At 45.7% G+C, this 14,930-nt stretch overlaps 1 protein-coding gene across 6 annotated transcripts in view; it reads right to left on the bottom strand.

Annotated features, from left to right (window-relative positions):
• Positions 1–11,586, bottom strand: part of Gcnt1 (glucosaminyl (N-acetyl) transferase 1) — a 29,734-nt gene extending 18,148 nt beyond the window's left edge. For 2 of the 6 annotated variants that reach the window (XM_040746620.1, XM_040746619.1), the window contains exons 1-2: positions 11,493–11,586; positions 6,201–6,403 (exon numbers count right to left, since the gene is read on the bottom strand). The gene's annotated coding sequence lies outside the window, so the exon portion shown is untranslated. The other 4 variants (XM_040746624.1, XM_040746626.1, XM_040746621.1 and 1 more) reach the window with 3 other exon arrangements.
• Between the last annotated feature and the right edge of the window lie 3,344 nt (positions 11,587–14,930).

The following is a 14,930-nucleotide window of genomic DNA, read 5'->3' as shown; positions in this document are numbered from 1 at the left end:
TGTTTCTTTAGTCCCAGAAATTCAAAAACCCTGAAGGTAGTTAACTGAAATCCACTTCAGAGGCTGCCCTCAAGTTCTCGGACTCCTTTTCCATCTCTAGCTACGCATACTGTACTCTGGACCTAGCTCAAGCTTATTCAGCTAGTAAAGACTGAAAAAGAAAACCCCGCATTCACACATATCCACCCCTTCCCCAAATGTAGGGCAGTGTCTTTGAAGTTTTTTCTGTTACATGAATCTGCCTCCAGGCAGGGAAACTCAAGTTTGGTACTCAGACGGCACAAGTTACAGTAGGTCAGCGAGCAGAGCGTGAATTCAAAGTGCCTACTGTTGGCTTCTACAGAAAGAGCTTTTATTGAGAAACCCAAACCACAGGCCTTGTTTTTGGTAGCGTTCTCATCCTGTTTGGGGATTATCCCAATGGTTCTGAACTTTGGTTAGAAAGAGCTGAATTTGATGAGAGATGCCCAATTCCTGGGTGCTAGCGGGCCTTGGTAGATTCAGGATGGCCAGGGATGGGAAGGCTGATGTCTGTGTCTTGACTACTGGGTCATCGGGGAACTAGGGATGGTGGTGTAAGTTTAAATAAAATCACCTTCTCACACTGAGGAGCTCTGAATTGGGTGTGCATCTGAGACTGATAAAGAACTATGGATCTGTTTCTTTCCTTCTTCTCCCTGCCCCCCACCAGACAGGGTTTCTCTGTGTAGCCCCATAACTCCTCTGTAGATCAGGCTGGCCTTGAACTCCGAGATCCAGCTGTCTCTGCCTCCACAGTGCTGGGATTAAAAGCGTGCACCACTGTCTGGAGGAATGGTTCTATTAATAATGAACAAGTGCCTCACATATATTCTTGTTTAGTTCCCATTGCTACCCTCCAAGTAGCTGTTTTTGCTCTCATGCAGTAGGCAGAGTAAAGGAAAGTGAGGCTTCAACTGCTTTGCATGTGGTCATCTGCTCTGGTTTAGTAGCAGAGGAGGAAGGCCTGACTCTGAGGACACAGAGATCAGAGCCCAGACGTTATTTATAGCCAAGAAGCAAGAGGCCAGCAGTCATTAACAGCTCCAGACACCCTGGGTCCTAACCACAACCCCTCCCCCAGTCTTCCTCAGGGATCTCCTCATGACCTGGGCTCTGCATATGACTTCAAAATCTAACTGGGAAACCTCACCCACCATGTTCATTTGATTTGAGTTACTTTTAGATACAGTTGTTAAATTTAAAATCATCTCCAGAGCCAACCATATCTCAATGTAGGGACACCAAAAAAGGTTTCTGAGAAGAAATCATATTAAGTGATATTGTATTCCAGTATGACCATTTCAAAAAAAATATCCAAGAAAATATATCAAATGCATACAATAAGAAAAAGGTGGGAAGACCACACCCAAAATTACTCAGTGGGAACCTTTTTTTGGGGGGGGAGGTAGGATGTTTCTAATTTTTATGTTTGAATTTTAATTTCACCATGAATTCCCACTCTCACGCTGAGGAGCAGCTACTGGCCATTAATGGGGGTTAGAGGACAGTCTAGTAGGTTGATGTGTTCCAGTGGCCCTCCACCCATGAGCATTTGGGTAGCAGTAATCTTGGATTCAGTGGGTTATATTGTTAAAAAAGGAAAGGGAGGGAGGGGCCAAAGAGGTTGGAAAGGGGCATGGAAGGAAATCCAGGAGGTACTGGAGGTGGGGAGTGGCGAATGGATTATGATCAAAATACAGTGTACACATGTGAAATTCCCAAAGAAGAAATTTTTGAGTTTTTAAAAAGGCATCAATGCTCCAAATATTCACAAAGTGTTAGAATCTCTCAAAAAGAAAATCACAGTGGTTATCATTTTATATCCTCCAGGTGTTGTTAAAATGTCTAGGTTTACCCAGTAACGAGACACAAACCGTGAGTCAACGGTCCCACGTGGAGTTGTATTGGTGGACAGGGAAGGTGCAGAGCTGAGAGAGAGAGATAAGATGAGAGAGTAAAAGAGGGACGACAGTAAGAGAGGATGAGATGATAAAAGTAAGAAAGAGAGCGTAAGCGGACAGGGGTCAGTCCTTTAAAGGGGTCCTTTGCACCTGCATGGTTCTCACAGAACTCTGGGCTGGCCAGAGTGTTGCCTGAGTGCATCCTGCCAGATAACAGGGAAGGCCAGCGTAATGCCTGAGCCTTTCACCAGGATCACTCCTTTTTCAGGGTTACAGGGTATCGGACGAGGGTCTTGCCCAGGACAGGCAGGTGCACTGAGCCACCCCAGCCCGGGGTTTTCTCTTCTCCGCTGCTTTTCACACATATCTGTAAACATTACAGACTTTCTTATTTGCTCAGACAGAGGGCACTATCTTCTGTCTTTTTCATTTCCTGGATATCAAGGATCCTTATTGTTTTCACCACAACTGGTGTCTTGGGGATGAATATTACGGGTATTTCCAAATTACGTTTTTATGAGCATTTGCTATGAATATCTTAGTATATTCCTAACTCTGTTTTCTAAAAGAATCCCCAGGAGCAGCATTCCTACACCAGCATTTATAAATCTCTGTGCACCTCGAATGCCCTCTAAATAGACCATAATAGTTCCAGAGTACCATTTCGTCTACAACTCTCTGAAATCATTTTAAATATGTGCAATTTATGCACATCCTCTATGCCTTCTTTTGTCAATGTTTCAACTGTGTTGTGGTACATCACCAAGGTTTCCTTCGGTATTCCTCACTGCCAGCTACTGCATGGATACTTTCTTGAGTTTGCTCACTGGGCTGGAGGGATAGCTCAGCAGTATAAGGCTAGGCTCACACACAAAAGTATGAGAGTTTGGTCACCAGTGAGAAATCAGTGAATTTAATGATGATGGCCTCTGGAGCCAGTTAGACCAGCAGAAACCTTGGAAAGCATCATTTAACAACTCAAGACTACAAAAGCCCTAAGGGGCTCCAAACTGTGGTGTCTTTTTTTCAAAAAATTTAATCGTATTTGTTTCAGAGGTACATAAAAACATAAAATTGTATGCACATTATCAGTGGGGTATGAGGTTACAATACACATTGTATAATAGTAGCTTCTTTCACTAAAAATATAATTTTAAATGATTTAGTTGGGAAAAGAATTATACATCAAACCTCGGAGTTTTTATGAATAAGGGAACCAAACCATATGTCCATATGTGGTTGGTACACACACTCACACACACATACACACACACACACACACACACACACACACACACACACACACACACACACAAAGACCCCAACACTCAAGAGGTGGAGGCCATAGGATCATTGCAAATTCAAGGCATGGCTGAAACACAGCCCACCCTCTTCCAAGAAACAAAAAAAAGAGTAAGTTGGGCTGGAAAGATGTGTGATATGCTAATAAGCACAGGCTGTTCTTCCTGAGGACCGAAACTTGATACCTTGCACCCACATGGGAGCTCACAACCATGTGTAACTCTTGTCCTAGGGGATCCAATGCCTTCTTCTTGCCTCCTTGGGTGCCAAGAACGAATATGCTGCATAGACACATATGCAGGCAAAACACAAATACACATAAAAATATTTTTTTAAGTGAGCCAATGTATAACATGCTTAGAGTGCATTTAACACACCAAACACTATTTATTGTTGTTTTACATTTCCCTCATATCTAACCTTTGTTAAATGTATAGTTTTGAGACTAGGTCTACTTTCATAAAGCAGGCTAGCCTCAAACTCCCAACAGGCAAAGGTGAGAGGAGGGCATGGAGGGGAGCAACCACTATCACTCTTGACTTTAATGCATGGGACAAGGTCTCTTGGTGACACAGAAGCTCACCACTTTGGCAAGAACAAGTCATCTTAACCACTGAGTGAGGTGTGGTGGACTATGTATCTGTCTGTCTGTCTATTTATTTCTGATTTGGGGTTTCTCTTTGTAGCCCTGGCTGTCCTGGAACTCATTTTGTAGACCAGGTTGTCCTTAAACTCACAGACATATGACTGACTCTGCTGGGATTAAAGGCCTGCCCCACTTCTGCCCAGCAATGTTTTTTTTTTTTTTAAATCCTACAATTTTGGAAATAGCTTATGTTTTAAGGGAGCTTAGAAGTTTTTGTTAAATTCTATATAATTTACTTCAAATATATTTCACCAGGATTTGATCCCTAGTGCTGCATAAAAGTATACACGCACACTCACACACTGGCTGTTAAGACATACAAGCATAGGCTTTCATCTTGAACCTGTGGTGGGTAGGGACTAAGAACCTCATGCAGTTTTCAGGAAAGGCCACACAGTAGTTACAGGAAGGCTTCCTGAGCCTTACCAAAGGCTCTATTAATCAGAGAAAGGAGTCAGGACTTCACCCCTCCACTGCTGAATTGTCCTACTCAGCATAACAAATTGAGCTCTAGCGCCCCAACTCTTGAACGGTTAGGCATACAGATCAACTGTTCTACCTTCACCTCACAATGACAAAACAAGCTAACAAACTGGGAAAGCCCAGCACAGTGCCTGGGGCACATTCCTGTGTCCAGTGGCTGATTCCAGAAACTTCTTAGCCAGCTGAATCCTGCAGCTGACCTTTCACAGAAGGCTCGGTCAGAGCGCACAGTGATAGAGCACTGACCTGAGACTTGCCTTTCAATATTCACCTTCACCTGGTCTCACACAGCCGTCCAGAGAGCCAGGGCCCTCACCAACAGGCTCACACAAACAACCAAAATGGCTTAGGCCGATCCCCAACAACAGCGCGTGACCACGATGAGACAAAGGTCATGGCTGATAGAATAAGAAACCACATCACCAGATGTTTAAATCATGATAGCATTTTGGCATGTCTAAATGGAAAATTTTATTTTACCTTTGGGCAGGGCTAGGAATCAAACCCAGGGTCTTCCACATACTGGGTATACGTTCCATTGAGCTATATCTCCACCTGCAAATACACTCTAACTGACAAATAATTGTACTTATGAGTACAATGAGATACATGTGATACACACATATGTGCATACACACACACACAATACACATATTCATATTCCAGGAGAAACCAGACACCATATCCATCTTCACAATTTGAGTATTAGATGTGTGAATCAGATGTGAATTTTCATATGTGTGGGCAGGCATACAAACATGTACCTGCGTGTGCACTTGGAGGCCAGAGATCAACATCAGATATCTGCCAGTCATTCCCCAGCTTATCTCTGAGGCAGAGCACCTCACTGAACCTCAGGTATGCAGATTCGGTCCAGCAAGCTCCTTGGATCCACTAATTCCTCCCCACTCCCACCCCCACTGCTGACATTACAAGCCTGAGGCATCAAACTGGTGGGATACTTTGGTCAGTAAAGTCCTTGCTCAGCAAGCATGAAGACCCAACTTCCACCCCCAGAATATGTGTTAAGAAAAAGAACAAGGGGGGGTGTGGGGGGAGGATGCTAACCATAGTGTACACACTTAGACTCTCAGCACTGAAAAGAAAGAGACAGGTAGCGCTCCGGGGCTCCCTGGACAGCTAGTTTAGCCAAATTTAACCTAGCCTTATCTAACCCAGCCTTATCATCAGGCCCTAGGTCAATAAATAAACCATGCCTCAAAATTTAAGTGCAGAGCTTCTGAGGGATAATAGTCAACACTGTCCTTTGGCAACCTTGGCAAAACTGGTAAGAGCAAGACCCAAGTCAGGTGTTACTGACATTGGTCACCCAAGCAAAGGTGAAAGACAAGAAGCAGAGGTCCATGTGGGGCACAGACTCAGCTCCAGTGGCCACCACAGCTGCTCAAGAAGTTCTAGTCAGAGATCTCCAGTCAGGGGACTGTCAATAGGAATGTATGCACAGGAGTTAATAGGAAGGGAAGTTCCTGGGGGAAGACCACAATACATCCAGACTGGGTGTGGGCTTCTTAAGGGAGAGTGCTGCTTCTTCTTTACAGTAGCTATATACAAGATTTGGGTGGCATCTGAAGTAACCAAGTGGTTGCCACGGAATGTAAGGGAACATATAGAATGGTTCCTAAGCATTGGATAGGACTACAAAAGACGGAGTAAAACCCCAGGTCACCAGGATCACAGGGGAAGTTAAGATGTTTACACTGTAAACAAAACCCTGTGAGCCATCCAGAATGGCTCCAATTGGCTCCACCCAGTGTCCAGGAAGGAGTGAGGCCACTCTCCAGCTCACCCACATTCCTTGTTAGATCCCCCAATTCCCACTGGCTCACCAAGATGGACTTCCGGCAGAACCCTTCAGTCTATCGGCATTGCCCTATCTGTGATGAATAGACTTTCTGTTCGCATCTTCCCAGGAAAAATGAACTCAATAGTTTTCATGGAATGCAGTCATGAAGCTTGGCACTAGAAAATACTCCAACAGGCTGAACTGTGGTTCTAGAAGTGTGTTTTCTTTCATGTGGGTCGATCCTCCCTAGGACAGCAAAATTAAACATATTAAAAAAAAAAAAGCTTAAAAAAACCCCCACTAGTTAAAGAGACATTCTACTTCAGAAACAAATTCAGCTAATGGTCTTGTTCCTTCCTCTCCAGAGTAGTGAAATAAGGTTCTGAGTCCCAAAGAAAAAGCATCTTCACGAATCCTCTGCCTCCTACCACAGACCAACCCTACCCTGCTGTCCTCATGATCTCTGGAATTTGGGCCCACCCTCATTTCCCCCATACTTCATTGCCTCTTATCTAGCTGCGTGGACAGACCCTTTCTCTCTCCGGCCCACCCTTTACTTTTGAGGGTTTTCTATGCAGCGAGTATTTACATGCCAAGGTTTGCAGGCATTTCCATCCCAGACCCCTCCTCAACTCCCTTTGGCTGTCTCTCTCACAAGCAACACATCTCCAAAAGGGAATCACCTTCCCTCCCCGATCTGGTGCCAACCTCATCCTGCCCCCCAACTCCCACCCCACCCCAGTGTTCTCCAACACTGCTTTTCCTATCCCATCCCACTCAATAGAACATGCCAGAAACTTCTGAGTCATTCCTGCTACCTCCCGGTCAACGATAGCTAACCACTACCATCCTTCTGATTTGAACTACAAACTAAATCTCAGCTACCAAATTTTATCCTCCACACCATCCCTGGGTGGCTGTAGCGGAGTGGGGTGTCACTGTTTGCTGATACCCACCGTCCCCTCCTGGGTGGCTGCACATGATTGCACAGGCTGTGCCACTTGACTGGCCGAGGAACTGAACCCTTTGGCGCTACCCTTGCCAGGGTAAAAAGCCGTCTTCTCACACTGGGGACCAGCACTGAAGTACCAGCAGGACCCCCTTCTCACATGGTTCTCTGCACAGCTCATTGCTCATTTCAAACCCATGAGTGGGTACCCACTACCGCAATCCAAAATCCTACACAAATGGCCCACACTTTGTTCTTGGGTTCAATACTTTTCTCCTAAAAAACCATCCCCTAACTTACCCGGTTGCTTCCTAGTCACCTTTTGGGTATCAAATACAACTTATATTGAAGGAGACCTTCTAAGCCTCCCTCAAAACTATTCAACAGGCCCTTGCTAACACACAACCAACCCCCTGTGCCTTTCTGAAGTACCATTTAAGATTAGGATTGCTGCCGGGCGGTGGTGGCGCACGCCTTTAGTCCCAGCATTCGGGAGGCAGAGGCAGGCGGATCTCTGTGAGTTCAAGGCTGGGCTGGACCAACAAGCATCCAAAACAATACAGAGAAACCCTGTCTCACAAAAACAAAAAAACAAAAAACAAAAACAAAAAAAAGATTAGGATTGCTGCCGGGCGTTGGTGGCGCACTTCTTTAATCCCAACAACACTCGGGAGGCAGAGGCAGGTGGATCTCTGTGAGTTCGAGGCCAACCTGGTCTATGGAGTGAGTTCCAGGACAGCCTCCAAAACAATACAGAGAAACCCTGCCTCGAAACCCCCCCCCCAAATTACTTTGATTTCTGAAGGGGCCAACTACAACCACCTCATGGTTAAAAGTGCACCTTGCATAGCCAGGCTGTGTTTTCACCTCCCTGAACTTAGGTGAGGCCTGATAAAGGGGTCATGTTACTGCATGTGCTTTGTGGCACTCCTTTTTATTAACTTATGGTTTCTTAGACTACAGAAGTGCACAGCAGAACGCTGTAAGCTAAAGACGGATTCTCTTTTACCATAGGGGACCCCAGGACTGAACTCAGGCAGTCAGGATGGCAGCAGGTGTCTCTACCTACAGGATCATAGCCCTGGCTTTATTCACATTGAATTTCAGCATTACAACTTTTGCTTAGGCTTTGCTGTTTGTTATTATTGCTTGTTTGTTGAGGGAGGGGCTCTATGTAGTCGAGGGCAGCCTTGAACCATTAATCCTCCTATTCCAGCCTCTAGAGTGCTAGGGTTAAAGGCATGCATGGAAAATTCCTGTTTAGTTTTCCTTGGGCTGACACTACAGATCATCCAACTTTTCCTTATCAATATACATGGGTCAATTCACACTTCATTAACTTAAAGAAGCTGAAAGAAACCAACTATACTAAGAAGAAAAGAATCAAAATAGTTTAATATTACTTTTTAAAAGATGTATTTATTTTTTTAATGTGTATGTACTCCCTTATGTAGAAAACCAAAGCAGCCCGAAGAGGGTGTCAGACCCCTGGAGCTGGCGTTACAGTCAATTATGAGTGGTCCAACTTAGGTTCTGGAAAGTAAATCCTGGTTCTCTGTAACAGCATCAAGTGCTCTTAACAACTGAGCCATCATCTCTATACCCCCTAGTATTCCTTCTCTAGCTTTAAGTTTCTGGTTTTTTTGTTTGTTTGTTTGTTTGTTTTCAAGACAAGGTTTCTCTGTAACTTTGGAGGCTGTCCTGGAACTAGCTCTTGTAGACCAGGCTGGTCTCAAACTCACAGAGATCCGCCTGCCTCTTAGCTTTAAGTTTCTAATGACAAGTTTTACAATGGCATTAATACCTGAAATTTCTGTGACGATAAAATTTGGCAGAGCACACAAGCCATTCACAGGGAATACTAACTCTTTCATCTTTGTAATAAACATGTCTTAATTCAAGGCATTTTGGTTTACTGATAGTTCTCTTGACACTTAGCCAATAATAGTTCATTGACACTTTGAACATTTCAGATGTAGGCCTACTTTATATCTCAATTGGGGGGACTCTGCTTCCTCCAAGAAATCCTTGGCAATGTCTGAAGCTATAAAAGATTATTGTCACTGGAGTATGGGAGGCCCGTCTATCACCAGTGGGCACAGCAATGCAGGTAAAGGTCCTTTAAAGTATATAAGATCTACTGCCACAGAAAACATCTGGCCAAGGGCTAGGGCTACAGCTCAGATGGAAAGAGTACTTGCCTTCCAGGAACAAAGCTCAGGTTTGGTCCACAGCACCACAGTAGGGTGTCTGGTGTAGCTCTCCTATAATTCCCGCTCCTGGGAAGTAGGTTCCCAACCATTAGAAGTCCAAGGTCACTCTCTGTGTCATAGTGAGTTGCAGGTTGCACAGACCCTATCATAAAATGAAATCTATCTGGGCAAAGATGTCTGCTATACACACATACAGTATTTATTTCTGAAGGAAACTTGACAGCATCAAACTACACATACAGTGTCAAAACTATGAATACAGTGTCCACAAGAACATACCACACCTCATTTACAACAGTCACTTGGGGACACCCTTTTCAGCAAAATTGTGGTATATCCTAACCTAGAACTGTAAGCACATTCCTCATTAAGAAATGCTAATATTAAAAAAGAGCGTTGGGGACCCTTAGCTGTCCCCATAAACAACTACATTACTCAGTGCAGTTGAAATACTACACACTTCATAGCTAGCAACATTTGAGCAGGGCATACTGCACATGTTGGAAGTCCCAGCACTCGGGAGGCTGATCCAGAGTCAGAGGCCAGACTGAGCTATACACAGTAAGACCCTGTCCTAACAAACCAGCAGAAAACAGCATCTGGCCTTCAGAAAAGACAGTTTCCAACAGTACTGTTAACCACCGCCTAGTTTCCTAATTGGCCGTTTCTAAGAAAGCAAAGTTTTCCCTAAATACCATCATTAAAGCCTGAAAAAGGAAAGAAGGGAGGGAGGGCGGGAGAGAGGGAGGGAGGAAAGAAAAAGCAGATACCTGTAGCTTCCTACCCTTCCAGAACAGAAACCTGCTCCCAGTGCTCCTACAGCGGAGCCACTGTAATTTACACTGGTCTTTAAAAAACCATGTACCCCTCCTCTTCCCTTCTAGAAGACAATCTGCCTTCCAGGACAGTTCTAAATGGGGGCAGCAGGCCAGAGCAAATTGCTCTCCCACTACTCACCAAATTCAGGTCACACCCCCACCCACCCGCCTTCTCAAGTCAACGCACCAGTGCTCGGTCTGAACACCGGTCTGAACACCGTATCTCCTCCTAATTTGCCTCTGGCTCCATTATTTGCAACAAAACAACTCTCTTCGGGGGGGGGCGAAAAGAGGTAAGGGGTGCACATCACTCTGACACAGTTTTTGTAGAGCCAAACTCGGATCTATAGGCGACTCCTCCACGGTGGAGCTAGGGAAGAGGCTTAACGGCCACGCGGTGGGGGCTGGGGGAGGGGGAAGGGACGAAGGCACTTTTCTTCAGCATTAAAAGAACTGAGACTGAGAGCAGCTGAGAACATGAGATGAGCTTCTTAAGCTTCAGGCGTGGTGAAGCACGTCTTTAACCTTGGGAGGCAGAGGCAGGCAACTCTCTTGGAGTTCGAAGTCACCAAAAAAATAAAGAAAAGAAGCCGGGTGTTGGTGGTGCACGCCTTTAATCCCAGCACTCGGGAGGCAGAGGCAGGCGGATCTCTGTGAGTTCGAGGCCAGCCTGGTCTACAGAGCGAGTTCCAGGACAGCCTCCAAAACAATACAGAGAAACCCTGCCTCGAAAATTAACAAAAAGAAAGAAAAAAAGAAAAAGAAAAAAGGAAGGAAGGAGGAAAGGAAGAAAGAAAGAGAACCTAATAACCTCCAAACACAAAAACAAAGAACCTAGGGAAGTATTACCTGTTTTCATAACAGACCCGCAGCCCGAAGACCAAGGCAAGAGGAAGAGCGGCGACTGCTTGGACCCCAGACAAGCCGGCAGCATTCTCAGCCCCAGCGCCAGCTCCTCGGCCCGTGCTCTAACAGGGGTTGCAACGCCTCTTCACTGGGCTGAAGTTTAAGTCCTTGGCGCCTAAGACACCGCTGTAACCGCTCGCCTCTTACCTTCCACGCCTGCAGTCAACCCGATTTCTAAGCCCCCACTCATTACACGGTTCCGGGAAAAGGAGGTCGGAAAGTGACTTCCAGATGCCAGTGTAGCGGCGTCCCAACGATGGACCGGAAAGAGGGTGGGAAGAGGACTCCTGCTCCTGCTCCATCCTAGCCCGGGGTACCAGAACCGAGCGCCCTCTCACCCTGTATCAACTCCACTCCCTCCCCAGCGGAGCCCGTCCCGCCCGCGTAGATCCGGCTTAGTGCTGTCGAGATTTGCTGGGCTGCACGGCCACTGGCCCGACCTAGGTTACCTGGAGCCTGTGCCTGCCTGACTCAGGAAACTCCGCTGTATCCGCTCGCAACGCGGATCTTGGCGCGCTCAGCCGACAGCGCTTCGGACCTCGAGGCCGGCGCCACGCCCTACGACCCGCCCTCGAGCCCACGCCCCCACGCCCACCCTTAAGACCACGCCCCTGTCCTGCTTCTCCCACCTGCGGTCCCGGCTCGAGGTGAGGGCGCCCTCTGGGCGCTACAGTGGTCCCGAAAGATAACTAGGATCCAAACTTCCTCTTGCTTCCTAGAATTTCTTGGTTCTCTGGGCCAAGTAGGACCAGGTTCCTGAAGGGGATCTTTTAAGAACTTTTTATGTCTTCTTCCTCCGAGGCAGTAAATGTGCCAACTGTTTTCATGTCTGATTTAAAAAATAAACAAAAAGCTCAAATGCCAACGCGTTTGTTTATAGGGCATAAAGTTTAGAGATGCCCATGCCTTATCGTTTTCTAGATAAACCTTGAAGTACATTTTGCATCAGAAACATAGACATGCTTGTGTCACCATTATGACAGAATTTATTGAATAACCAATAAATTCAAAAGCAAGGTCAGTTTTTTGACTGCAACTTGCCAAGTAATCCTGATTTTACTTGAAAGCTGCCTCTTCTTTTTCCGCACTTTAATTGGGACTATTAGCTCCCACTTCACAATTATACTCTATACAATAAATAATATACAACTATGCAGGTTACAGAAACCATTTGCAAGCAGGTAGACCATAGGTGGGCCCTGGAATCAGGTGTGCAAGTCTGGTGTCCCTCAAGGATGAGTAGTCATTATCCATGGAGTATGGAGACCAAGACTGGGTTGCCTTAGAAGCATCAATCTGCCCTGGTCACCCTTTTTGGGCTGTAGATCTGAAGAGGCCACATATCCTGAGGAGTGCCTTCTACAATGCCATACAAGTTGAACAGAAGACAACAGTGGCCACTGAGTGAGACAATAGCACACCAGTCTGTGTCAACTCCAGCCCCAGGTGTCCTTTCTGCTAAGCCTGGGCCTTTCCTCTTCTATGCTGGGGCCTGGTTCTTGGAGGATTGCTTTGTTTTCTCTGCCCCTGCTCCCTGCACCACCCCCTCCCTGGAGCCTTAGTGGGGGAAAACTACATCAACCCTGACTACCTGCAGAAACAATGGCCGAGGTGCTAATGATACTATCCTTAATCTTAAGGAAGGTCAATCTTGACCCTTGCCCTAAGAGATTTCCCCTCCAGTGACAGTCTTACAATCCCTTGCTTTAATTTTAAAAGTTGAGTTCTATTATTATTTTATATGTATGGATGTTTTGCCTACAGGTATGTATATGCACTATATGCATGCAGTGTCCTCTGAGGCCAGAAGAGGGCATCCATGCTCTCAAATTGGAGCTCTAGCTGGCCATGTGGGTGGAAGGAATTGAACTGAGATCCTCTGAAGGAGCAGCCACCTTTCCAGCTCCTGTTACCAGGCATAGTGTGTCATGAGCCTCTTCTAATTTGAGGTTCATGGTTTTGTCATGGAAACAAAAGTATGGCAAGTATCTGCTACAAAATACTGAGTTTGCATTTTGTTCCAACTAGATAAACAGCAAGACAATTTCTTTCCTCAATCTGTCCCTAATCAACTTGTCCCTTTACTAGGCGACAAAGTAGCATTTTAAAAGTCCTTTGGTAAAACCATTGTAAAAGTAAATGCACCACAAAGCCTCACAATGCATTATGGGATGTCACAATGTGATGTTTGAAACTAAGCCTGTCACTTGTTTTCCTGAGAATAAACTATTTCCTCCATCCTCACTGAACAAGTGGACTTGCTCTTCCTAGGTTTACCTCAAGTAGTCTTAAGTTGTTTTGAACTGTCAATGTCTAGGAGAAACATCCTTTTTCTCTCTTCCCCATGAGGAAGAGCAAGCAAATAGAACAGATCACTTTCCTCCTCCATCCTCCAGCCTTCGATTTCTTCCAGCAACCCCTATTAGCAAAACCTTCCAAAAATGCAGTTTACCGAGTCCAGCTCCAGGACACAGTGGAGAAGGGTGAGCTTCCAGACTATTTTAAAAGACTTTTCCTAATTTGGTTTGATTTGGATTACTGCGTCAACAGAGAGGCTTTATGGGTGCAGAAACTTTTCAGTAACCAAGGCTTACTTCAGCAATCGAGAAAGCAAGTGCACCCTCCAGAGGGAAGGGGCAGGGGGCTGTAAGAGAGTGCAATAGCAACAGGATGCCTGACATGGAGACTTGTGACCACTGGTCAACTCTACAGTGCTTTCCTTCCTGGAAGAAGCAATGGCTTTCTTAGAAGCTGCCCTTACCCATAATTCAGTCTGTTATAACTACATGCATTAAATGCAAGAATGTGTTTAAATGAGTAACTTGCCAAAAAGTTGAGAAATACTAGAGAAAAGGGTAGTAGTGCCTTGCAGACTTCTTGGGCCCCGGGAGTTGGGGGTAGGGTGTTCCTTGATGGCTCGGAGCCTACCAAGACCAAAACTAACTTTGGTGTTCTCAGAACCCTGTCCTTCCTCTTTTCGGGTCAGCTTGACTAGCTCATAGACAGCTGCAAGCCCTGATACTTACCTTCCTTAGCATTCCCAGCTTTGCCGTTCTAACCATAATGTTCATTTTAAACCTAGCATTTGCTAGTTTGTTACAAGATCACACATTTGTGCGTGGCTAAGGCATCAGAGAGGCCGTGTTGAAGGAGCAGGCAGAGAGCTGGTAGAGAATCATTTAAGCTTTGCAAACCAGGGCACAGGGGTGTCAATGCACGCAGAGCTGGTGGCCGCAGCTTGGGTAGGTCATGCAGGAGAAACCATGCTCTAACTAGAGTCCAGGGGTAAACAGAGTTCCTTTGCTGTGACAGCTTTCCTAGATGAAGCTCACAAGCGACCAGGTAATGTCAGTGTGCTTGCTACATCTCAGCCTTGGAGTGCTCCTTTTATGGTGAGGAATACATCTGGTGTGATTGAGAAGCTTGTCTGTCTGAGGCTTCTGATATGAATCGACATATTCTTGTGTGTAATTATTTATCAGCACAGATAAATTATTTATCAGATCGAGGCTCAGGGTGTGCTGGCAGATGGCATCTGGGAACTTGGATAAACAAGATGTAGTCATTCTACCTTGGCATTGATGATCACAATGGAATAACTTAGGTCAAATTGGTGCTGTGTAAAGTAACTGAAGGCTCTGCACAAGCTGGCTGCCACTGCTGTGGAGCATCTCAGAGCTTCCCGAGTGCTCTCCTGCGGAGCAATGTAGAATGTGACCCATCCCTGCCCTCCTCAAAGCAGTGAAGACTAAAGAAGTCACCTCAAGCAGAGATTCGCTGCTTCTCCAGTGACTCAGGTAAAACCCATAGGTAATCTATTGCTTACTGCTGATGGCCTCACACAGACCGCAGTTCCTGGTCTCATAAACAATGAGCTCGTTCCTATG

Source organism: Mesocricetus auratus, unplaced genomic scaffold (assembly GCF_017639785.1).
Source record: "Mesocricetus auratus isolate SY011 unplaced genomic scaffold, BCM_Maur_2.0 Super-Scaffold_4256, whole genome shotgun sequence".
NCBI classification, from domain to species: Eukaryota; Metazoa; Chordata; class Mammalia; order Rodentia; family Cricetidae; genus Mesocricetus; species Mesocricetus auratus.
This window is presented reverse-complemented; position numbering and strand designations above follow the sequence as displayed.